The sequence below is a fragment of the Megascapheus bottae genome, chromosome 25 (genome assembly GCF_031878675.1).
Source record: "Megascapheus bottae isolate mThoBot1 chromosome 25, mThoBot2.hap1, whole genome shotgun sequence".
Classification (NCBI taxonomy): Eukaryota; Metazoa; Chordata; class Mammalia; order Rodentia; family Geomyidae; genus Megascapheus; species Megascapheus bottae.
This window is the reverse complement of record NC_143533.1, coordinates 26,451,230-26,462,130: the sequence shown is the minus strand read 5'-3', so window position 1 is coordinate 26,462,130 and position 10,901 is coordinate 26,451,230. Positions and strand designations below refer to the sequence as shown.

Genomic DNA, 10,901 nt, shown 5'->3' with positions numbered 1-10,901 from the left:
TACTGGTGGCTACATTATACCTGCAGTGAGTCCTAAGTGTTCAGCACATTGGAAACAAATGTAGTCCTGAACTTTACAGTGATTTCAGTCTCCTTGAGAAGCAGAGTGAGTCAGTGAATTACCTTTGTAGTAAGAACCAAAATGAAAAGCAGTGGTCTTTTATAGCGAAGACATATAATTTATCTTTGAAAGTTTTATTTGATCACTAAAAGAATAGACTTTGATAACCTAATATTGAATAGGAGAGTATATATTTTGAAATCTCTTTTAGGTCTGAAGTATTGATGCACACTGCTTTACAATAACAACCCTTTTTCTATACATTCATTTATTATAGGCAAGGGAATGAATGGAATCTTAGCATGTACTAATATATACACACACATAGAATTTGTATGTAATATCTATATACATATGGAATACTTATATACTAAATTGCTACAATCATTGTTTGGTTTTTTTATACACTCCTGGCCCTGAGCAAAAAGTCCTTGGACTTTTTCAAGGCTAGAGCTCTACCACTTGAGCCTCAGCACCACTTCCAGCTTTTTGCTATGTATGTGGTACCAAGGAATCAAACCCAGGTGTTCATGCATGCTAGGCAAGCATTCTACCATTAGGCCAAATTCCTGGCTCTACAATCATTGTTTTATCCCTGAAACTTGCCATTAAGAAATCATAGTTTGATTATTTGACAGATAAATAAACTGAGGCTTGGAGGTGTAATCACCTTGCCAAATACTAATTTCTAAATGACTGAACCATGCTTTAATCTTGGTTTTGTGAATCTAAAATCCAAATTCTATCTGCTATGCTGCCTAACTTTTCTAAATAAAACTAAAATTTCAGTGTATTTGATAAATCTTTTCATACAGGTTTAAACAAAATGCTTCTAATATAATACATTGCTTTTCAGTGGATTAAATTATGGATTATGTACAAAGATTTCTTGGCAGTGCTTTATACAGTATGGACTGTTACTTTGCTAGAATGCAAAATCATACTGGGCACTGGTGGCTCTACCTGTAACCCTAACAACACAGGAGGCTGAGATCTGAGGATCATGGTTCAAACCCAGCCTGTGAGACTTTTTTTTCTTCCATGAGATTCTTATCTCAATTAACCACCAAAAACATGGAAGTGGAGCTGTGGCTCGAGGTGGTAGAGTGCAGTCTTGAGCAAACAGTGACAGTGCCCAGGCCAAGTTCAGTAAGAAAGAAAGAAAGAAAAAGAAAGAAAGAAAGAAAGAAAGAAAGAAAGAAAGAAAGAAAGAAAGAAAGAAAGAAAGGAAGGAAGGAAGGAAGGAAGGAAGGAAGGAAGAGAAGGAAGGAAGGATGGGAGGGAGGGAGGGAAAACAAAGAGAAAGAAAGAAAGAAAGAAAGAAAGAAAGAAAGAAAGAAAGAAAGAAAGGGAAGGAAGGAAGAAAGGGGAAGGAGGGAGAGAGGGAGGGAAAACAAAGAGAGAAAAAGAAAGAAAGAAAGAAAGAAAGAAAGAAAGAAAGAAAGAAAGAAAGAAAGAAAGAAAGAAAGAAAGAGAAGTAAGGAAGGATGGGAGGGAGAGAGGGAGGGAAAAGAAAAAAGAAGGAAATTCAGATATTTTGTTTTGGTTCTGATTTCTAATTTCTAGAGAATTTTCTGAAAACTTATTCAGCATTCTCCTGCCTTACCTGATAGGGTTCCTTTTTTCTTTTCTTTTTTTTTTTTGGTAGGTCGTGGCACTTGAACTCTGGGCCTGCGTGTGGTTCTGAGCTCCTCAGCTCAAGGCTACCACCCTACCCTTGACCCACAGCCCCACTTCTGGTTTTCTAGTGGTCAATTGGAGATAAGAGTCTCACAGACTTAAGTGCCTGGGCGGGCTTTGAACCTCGATCCTCAGATCTCAGCCTCCTGAGTAGCTAGGATTGCAAGCATGAGCCACCTGCCTGGCTAATACTATCCCTTTTAACAGGTGCATCATGATGGTCTAATTCACACTTCCTTCTTGATAAGTAGTGGCCTTGAGCATGTCTTCATGTGCCCGTTGGCCTTTAGGTAGGCTTCAATGCTGAAATAGAAATGGTCTTTCATAACTTAGATGCCTCTCCCCCTAGTGTTAGTATCGCCATCCGCCTTCCATTTCCTCTGCTGCTCTCCCAGGTAGCCAGCCCACAAAGCCAATGGAAGGAGCAAATCACTCTGTGGTGTCAGAGTTTGTGCTGCTGGGACTCACCAGCTCCCGGAGGCTGCAGCTTCCCCCTTCCTGATCTCCTCGGTGCTGTGCACGGCAAGCATGGTGGGGAATGCTTGGTGGTCTTCACCGTGGCTGCTGACCCTCACTTGCACTCCCCTCTGTGCGTCCAGTGGCCAACCTCTCCTTCACTGACTGGGGTATGTCTTCTGTCACTTCCCCTGAGATGATCGGCGACCTTCTCAGAAGACAGAGTCATCGCCTTCAGCAGCTGTGTGGCTCAGGTCTTCTTCATCCACGTCATCGGGGTGTGGAGATGGCGCGGCTCCTGGCCACGGCCTTCGACAGACACATGGCCATATTTAAACCTCTGCATTACCTGACCATCATGAGCCCCAGACTGTGTGTCGGCCGTGTAGTGGCTGCCGGGCGGTGGGCCTTGAACACTCCGTGGTTCAGCTGGCTTTTGTAGTGAATTTACCTTTCCGTGGTCCTAATGTGTTGGAAAGCTTTTTCTACGACCTTCCTCAGCTCAGCACACTTTCTGCACAGACACCTACCAGCTGCAACTCATGGTCTCAGCCAACAGCGGCTCCCTGTCAGTGGGCAACTTCACCATCCTGATCTCGTCCTATGCTGTCATTGCAGTCACGGTTCAGAAGCAGTCGTCGGCCAGCTCTGCCAAGGCCCGGTCCACACTGTCAGCTCACATCATGGTGGTCATATTGTTCTCACTGCAACTTGTCCTTACTGCACCTCCATGACAGCCCAGGAGTCCTCACTGTGATCTCCATGACAGCCCAGGAGTCCTCACTGTGATCTCCATCACAGCCCAGGAGTCCTCATTGCACCTCCATCACAGCCCAGGAGGCCTCACTGCATCTCCATCACAGCCCAGGAGTCCTCACTGTGAATTCCATCACAGCCCAGGAGTCCTCACTGTGATCTCCATCACAGCCCAGGAGTCCTCACTGTGATCTCCATCACAGCCCAGGAGTCCTCACTGCACCTCCATCACAGCCCGGGAGTCCTCACTGTGATCTCCATCACAGCCCGGGAGTCCTCACTGTGATCTCCATCACAGCCCGGGAGTCCTCACTGTGATCTCCATCACAGCCCGGGAGTCCTCACTGCACCTCCATCACAGCCCAGGAGTCCTCACTGTGATCTCCATCACAGCCCAGGAGTCCTCACTGTGATCTCGATCACAGCCCAGGAGTCCTCACTGTGATCTCCATCACAGCCCAGGAGTCCTCACTGTGATCTCCATCCCAGCCCAGGAGTCCTCACTGCACCTCCATCACAGCCCAGGAGTCCTCACTGTGAATTCCATCACAGCCCAGGAGTCCTCACTGCACCTCCATCACAGCCCAGGAGTCCTCACTGCACCTCCATCACTGCCCAGGAGTCCTCACTGTGAATTCCATCACAGCCCAGGAGTCCTCACTGCACCTCCATCACAGCCCTGGAGTCCTCACTGCACCTCCATCACAGCCCAGGAGTCCTCACTGCACCTCCATCACAGCCCAGGAGTCCTCACTGTGAATTCCATCACAACCCAGGAGTCCTCACTGCACCTCCATCACAGCCCAGGAGTCCTCACTGTGATCTCCATCACAGACCAGGAGTCCTCACTGCACCTCCATCACAGCCCGGGAGTCCTCACTGTGATCTCCATCACAGACCAGGAGTCCTCACTGCACCTCCATCACAGCCCGGGAGTCCTCACTGCACCTCCATCACAGCCCGGGAGTCCTCACTGCACCTCCATCACAGCCCGGGAGTCCTCACTGCACCTCCATCACAGCCCGGGAGTCCTCACTGTGATCTCCATCACAGCCCGGGAGTCCTCACTGTGATCTCCATCACAGCCCGGGAGTCCTCACTGTGATCTCCATCACAGCCCGGGAGTCCTCACTGTGATCTCCATCACAGCCCGGGAGTCCTCACTGTGATCTCCATCACAGCCCGGGAGTCCTCACTGTGATCTCCATCACAGCCCGGGAGTCCTCACTGTGATCTCCATCACAGCCCGGGAGTCCTCACTGTGATCTCCATCACAGCCCGGGAGTCCTCACTGTGATCTCCCTCACAGCCCGGGAGTCCTCACTGCACCTCCATCACAGTCCGGGAGTCCTCACTGCACCTCCATCACAGCCCGGGAGTCCTCACTGTGATCTCCATCACAGCCCGGGAGTCCTCACTGTGATCTCCCTCACAGCCCGGGAGTCCTCACTGCACCTCCATCACAGCCCGGGAGTCCTCACTGCACCTCCATCACAGCCTGGGAGTCCTCACTGTGATCTCCATCACAGCCCGGGAGTCCTCACTGTGATCTCCATCACAGCCCGGGAGTCCTCACTGTGATCTCCATCACAGCCCGGGAGTCCTCACTGCACCTCCATCACAGCCCGGGAGTCCTCACTGTGATCTCCATCACAGCCCGGGAGTCCTCACTGTGATCTCCATCACAGCCCGGGAGTCCTCACTGTGATCTCCATCACAGCCCGGGAGTCCTCACTGTGATCTCCATCACAGCCCGGGAGTCCTCACTGTGATCTCCATCACAGCCCGGGAGTCCTCACTGTGATCTCCCTCACAGCCCGGGAGTCCTCACTGCACCTCCATCACAGTCCGGGAGTCCTCACTGCACCTCCATCACAGCCCAGGAGTCCTCACTGTGATCTCCATCACAGCCCAGGAGTCCTCACTGTGATCTCCCTCACAGCCCGGGAGGCCTCACTGTGATCTCCATCACAGCCCGGGAGTCCTCACTGTGATCTCCATCACAGCCCAGGAGTCCTCACTGCACCTCCATCACAGCCCAGGAGTCCTCACTGCGATCTCCTTCACAGCCCCACTGCATCTCTACCACAGGAGTCCTCACTACACCTCCATCCCGTTCCTAGCTTCCCATTCCTGTTTGAAAATAGTCGTCATTTCACAAGTGTGTGCAGTGCCCATGGTCCTCCATGCAGACCCTCCCCACCCCACAGGAGACAAGCCTTGCGCTGAGGATGGAGCCCAGCCCTTCTGGCATGCTAGGCACGGTCTACCACTGAGCAATGCCCCCTAGCCCTTGGCTCATCGTCTGTCTCTGGACTGCATTCACACTCTCATCTTCCTGTTTCCAGAGTAGCTATGATTGCAGGCACAGGCCAGCACATCCAGCTGTGACTCAATTGGACTCCAGCATGGTGCATCCTTACAGAAGGTAGTTTTGCTGTGTTTCAGCCAGTGGCAGGACAGCACCAGTGCTGCAGAAATCCACTCTCGATAGAGCTATGGGGTGATTTGATAGAGTGCCACTGCCACCTAGTGCCCTCTTTGAGAATGACCAGCAGTGAACGAGGTGTGGGGGGGCCTTGGCGAACTTGGTGACCTTGGTGGTGGATTTGGCGGGACATCTGTGAATGACCAGCAGTCCAGGCCTGGTGGGGGATGTTTGTGAATAACCCATGGTCAAGGCGGGACATCTGTGAATGACCCGTAGTCCTTCATTGAAGGACTGAGTCCTGTCTGATTCCCCCAGGTCAATCAAGACACCAGGAGCACATGAACAAGTGTGACCACACACCTCCAACCAGGTGAAGTCCACGAGGGCTGGGCCGAGGACATTGCCCTGAGCTTCCAAGGGACCATAGCCCATTTTTTATTTTTGCTTCCTTGTTAAGCCCAGGATAAGCCTACCCCCAAACCCAGTCCTGGGCACAACCTCTAATCCTGCGGGAGGTTCCTCAGCTAACAGCCTCACCTGCTGACAATCAAGTCTGGCCTATTCCTTTTCCCATTCTCCTCCACTTTCCTAACAGTCAAGGCATGTGTGGGGGGAGCGGGGGGGGGGGGGGAGTTTGAGTGACCGGCAAGTCAGCAAGGCATGGGGGAATGTTTGTGAGTGGCCAACAGTCAACAGGCATGAGGCAGGGGTAAGAAAACTCAGAATCCCAACAATGCCATTCCAAAATCAAAGAGCAATGAGTTGATGCGAGAACTGCCTCCCTTCCCTCCTGTCCTCACTCGGGTCAGAGACAGTAAGAAATCGCTTAGGCACACCACTTTTTTTCCTGAAGAAGCTGGTGTCCGAGCATGCTTCTTAGGTATGAGGGCTAGCTAAGCTTGCAGAGATGAGCCTCAAGTTAGACTCACGGGGCAATAGCATGCCAGGGCCTCGGTGGGCTCCCGTCCCTGAGAGACTTTGGATCTGGAGGGACAGAAACAAGTTCACACTGCCAGAGAGCTGGGGGAGGAAGGCACACTCTTGTCCTTCTAAACTTACCCATTAGGTATGGAACTCCACCCGCCCACCCTATCATGTGTGAGAAGGTATGTCCATCCAGGAATGTCATTTTTTAAAAGGCAGGAAGTCGTTAATTACTGACAAGACATATTAGATAATTATGTAATGAAAAAGAACTGATTAAAGTTACTATTTTTTTATATTTCTCCAAACCAGACAACCATACACTCCACTGCTAGTGTTTGCATAAACTAGCTAACATATACAATGCACTTGTGGCATTCCTGCTCTAAACCTTGTCAGTTACTTTCAAGGGAAGATTTTGCTTTCTGCACAGACTGGCCTGTGCTGTGCTTCCCATGTTGGTAGAAATGAATGACAGGGCACCACGCCCAGCCATCACCTCCACCCCAAAGCTGGGACAAGAGTCACTGGCGTTTGTTGAGACAGCTTCTCGAGAGCTGGCCTCACACCATCTCTGAAAAGGTGACTCCCATCTTCTTCCCCCAGGTCAAACACAACACCAGGTGCAAGCTTGTGTGCTTGTTCACAGGCAGATCATTCCAACCCGCTCTCAGCTGGAAGCCTCCTGCCCCAGATGGAACATTCTGCTCAGCCTGGCCAAGGACACTGCCCTGGGCCCCCAAGAGACCCTAGCCCTCTTTTTTTTTCCTGTGGGTTCTGGGCCTGGACACTGTCCCTGAGCTCTTCAGCCAAGGCTAGCATTCTACCACTTTGAGCCACACACCACTTCCAAGTTTTCTGGTGGTTAACTGGAGATAAGTCTCGTGAAATTTTATGCCCAGGTTGGCTTTAAACCACAATCCTCAGATCTCAGCCTCCTGAGTAGCTAGAATTACAGGCGTGAACCACTGGCAGCCAGCTCTATAGCCCACTTCTTAATCTCTGCTTCCTTGCCAAGAGCCATATAAACCTGGCCCCTCCCAACCCCTGGAAAGGTCTGTGCCCCTCACTGGCAATAAACAGCACTAGCCTGTTGGGAATCTAGTCTGACCTGTTCTGTTCGCCTCCATTTTCCAAACAATCTCCATCTCCTAAATGGTGGGCTTAGAGCTTAAGGCACTGCACATGGCCCCTTTGGAGTGGGACTTTTGGAGGCAGAATATACCCCTGTTACTTCTTTGCTCCATTTTCACCATGCCACCATTAATCCTCAGATCCCAACAGATCAGAAAGTACAACTTGGAAGCTCATGCACAGGCTCTGGGTTCATTCTCTAGCAGTGGAAAAGGAAGTCCAAGAGCCCTCAGCAGGGCAGCTCCAGGACGGGTTCAGCAGCAGGTCAGGCTCCTGTGTGGCCAGGCTTACGCTCCTATTCTGTGAGAGTCACACCACCTTTCCCCAGGTACACACAGCTGCTGCTGGAGCCACTCCAGAGCTCTCCACACACAGGAGACACCTCAAGTTTAGATCTCTGAGTGTCATGTGATAGATCTGCAAGGGCTTGCCAAACCCTTCAAGCGTCTGGGTGACCCTGCACATGCTGTCACCGAAAGAATACACTGCACGTGACATCCTGGGGTTTCTGGGCCAGCCTTCCAAGGGCAAGTGATTTCTTCCTCCCCCTAGAAGTCAGATGCCCTGCTATGCTGTACAGTGCAGAAAACCATTGGATGAGGGCAGGTCATGCAAGAGTGATCCTAGAGGGAAAGATATTGGTCTGGCTATCCTCATCCCTGGAGAAGTTGGCCTTGTCCTTGAGCCCTGCCGAGCTGTCATTAATGTACAGGAACAGTGCCCAGGACAAACACTACTGCATGCTGTCCCCAAGGCCTCAGACATCACATAGGGAAAAAGACTGGCCAAGTGCAGTCAACCCTCAGAACGATGGGAAGCAGTCAATCATAGTAGTTTGAAGCCACTAAGCTGTGAGATGCTATGTGACACAGCAACACATACCTGACATGCATTGAATTTTATATGTAGTGCATTTGTACATGTGAATTATGTATGTCTATATGACTATAATCCTTATTTTTGAACATGAGAAACCTAGAATTTAGAGAGCTTAAGTAACTTGCGTAATAAAGTTCCAAAGTGACAAAACCAAAATGAAAATCCATGTTGGTCTGACTCCAGACCCTTGTTCTCAAGGACTGTATCTTAGGATTTACTGAGGTATAAAATAAATCTCAGGATTTGTTGAGATATAAAAGAAACTAGCTAAACACGGCAGTACATGCCTGTAATTCTAGCCCTCTCTGGAGGCTGGAGCAGGAGCACAGACAGTTCAAGACAGCTTGGGCTACATGGCACACTCAAGGCCCACCAGACTAACAGGTAAGAAGACCCAGTCTTAGAAACATCCAACAAAATCAGCCATAACATCCAGTTACAAATGTGGATGCTTTCGCTGTGACATTTTGTCGCTTACAGTGGCACCTCTAAGGCACAGGTTTCTGTTCCTTAGTCATGAGCAGTAGGGACCCCTGCAGTGCAAGAGCTTGGCCTCCACACCAGCCGACTTGTATTTTATGGGTTCTGATCGCAGTGAGCCAGACATGGAACAGCAGCACTTCCCTCACACGTGGGCCCTGGGCGAGGCCCTGCGGGCGGATCCGGCCTGGGCTCGCCGGACGCCCTCCTCCAGGCCTCCCGCCCCAGGCACAGCTGCTCACCATGCACCACTTCTTGTTCTTGGATCTTTCACCAAAGCGTACAGCTTTTAAGATCATTAGATAAAGTTAGACTGCCACACCAGATCTCACTAACCAGTGTCGTGGATACATTTCTATTTGCGTTTGAGGTTGTCTAAGGATGTTGGAGGTATATCTGTATCTTTTTTGTGCTGTACTACTAAGGGACTTTTTCCCCTCATACAGTAAGGAGTCCAGAAGTACCACAGCCTTGGAGAGCATTCGTCCAGAGACCTGGGCCCTCAGGAAGACCCTGAAGTTCTTGCACTTCCCGTTCTGCCTTCCTTGGCACTAGTGAGTCTTCAGGGTGCCTGCAAGATGGCTCAATTGTCATAGCTGTCACCAGTAATTGCATAGAGCACAGTGGTAAAAAGAGACACATCACTAGCACACTAGGAAAATGTTTTGTTTTTTGTCAGTTGTGAGACTTGAGCTCAGAGCCTGGATGCTGTCCTTGAGCCTCTTTGCACTCAAGGGTAGCCCTCTGTCACTTGAGCCACAGTGCCACTTCCACTTTTTGAGTGGCTAATTGGAGATAAGAGTCTCATGGGGACTTGTCTACCAAGCTGGCTTTGAACCATGATCCTCAGATGTCAGCCTCCTAAGCCCAGATAGAAAATGTTTTAACGGGGGGGGGGGGGGGGGGTAATGGGTACCAAGACATGTGAAAGGGTATCAATGTATGTGAATTAATGCACCTTCTATCTGGAAAATATCATGTAACCCTTTTACTCATTACAATAAAAAATTTAAAAAAATGTTTTAGCAGAAAGTTAGCGAAGATTTTAAATGTTAAACTTAAAAACTACCACAAAGAGGGTCCAGGAGTTTGGCCTAGTGGTAGAATGCTTGCCTAGCATGCATGAAGACCTGGGTTCGGCTCCCCAGTACCACATACCTAGAAAAAGCCAGAAGTGGTTCTGAGGCTCAAGGGGTAGAGCTCTAACCTTGAGGAAGTCCAAGGACAGTGCCCAGGCCCTGATTTCAAGCCCAGGACTGGCAAAAAAAAAAAAAAAAAAAACCTGCCACAAAGAGAGATTGCTCTGTGGTCAATGATCCTTGGAAGTAGCAAGGATCATGGCAAGTCATGGAAATGAGTAAGCTAAGGGTAAAAGAACAGAAAGTCAGACCAGACACACCACCCAAAGGTTCTGCCAGCCTTAGAATTTAGCATCACGACTTCCAAATTAATGTTCATGCTTGCTTCCACAGTACTCAGGCTATTATGGAAAGACAAAGGAAGATCAGCATGGAGCCTGCTAGAGGTGGACATGGAAACTGGAGCTCCCAGTGTTAACTAGCTGGCCTGGGCAAGTGGGCTAGCTTGCCTACTTGCTGAAATCTGCCTTTTCCTGATACTTCATAGCAAATACAAATTAGCTATGCACATGAAAAACTTTATTGAGTGCCAAAAGTCAGAAAAGATAACATATTTTGCCATACAGGAAGAATGTTAGATGTATTTGACTGTAGTACTTTAATTGTTGTGACTTTGTATCTAAGCAAGTGTTCTCTTTTTATTAACTATTTTGTTCTCCTAAAATTCTATCCCTGGAGAGGGCCCTTGTGCTCATACCTATAATCCTAGCTTCTCAGAAGGCTGAGATCTGAGGATCAAGGTTCAAAGTCAGCCCAGGGAGAAAGTCCATGAGACTCTTATCTCCAATTAAGCAGCCAGAGAAGCTGGAAGCAGAACTGTGACTCAAGTGGTAGAGTGCTATAGCCTTGGGCAAAAAGCTTAGGGACCACACTCACACAGTTCAAGACCCAGGACTGGGATGCTGGCACTTACGTACCTACATATATATATAGATATACATATATACACATACACGTACATG

At 49.2% G+C, this 10,901-nt stretch overlaps 1 pseudogene across 1 annotated transcript; it reads left to right on the top strand.

Moving 5' to 3' along the window:
- On the top strand, positions 1-2,930 carry LOC150046701 (olfactory receptor 4F3/4F16/4F29-like; annotated as a pseudogene). Its single transcript, XR_016539633.1, has 2 exons — positions 1-105; positions 2,136-2,930. The product of XR_016539633.1 is annotated as an olfactory receptor 4F3/4F16/4F29-like (transcript).
- The last annotated feature ends 7,971 nt before the right edge of the window (positions 2,931-10,901 follow it).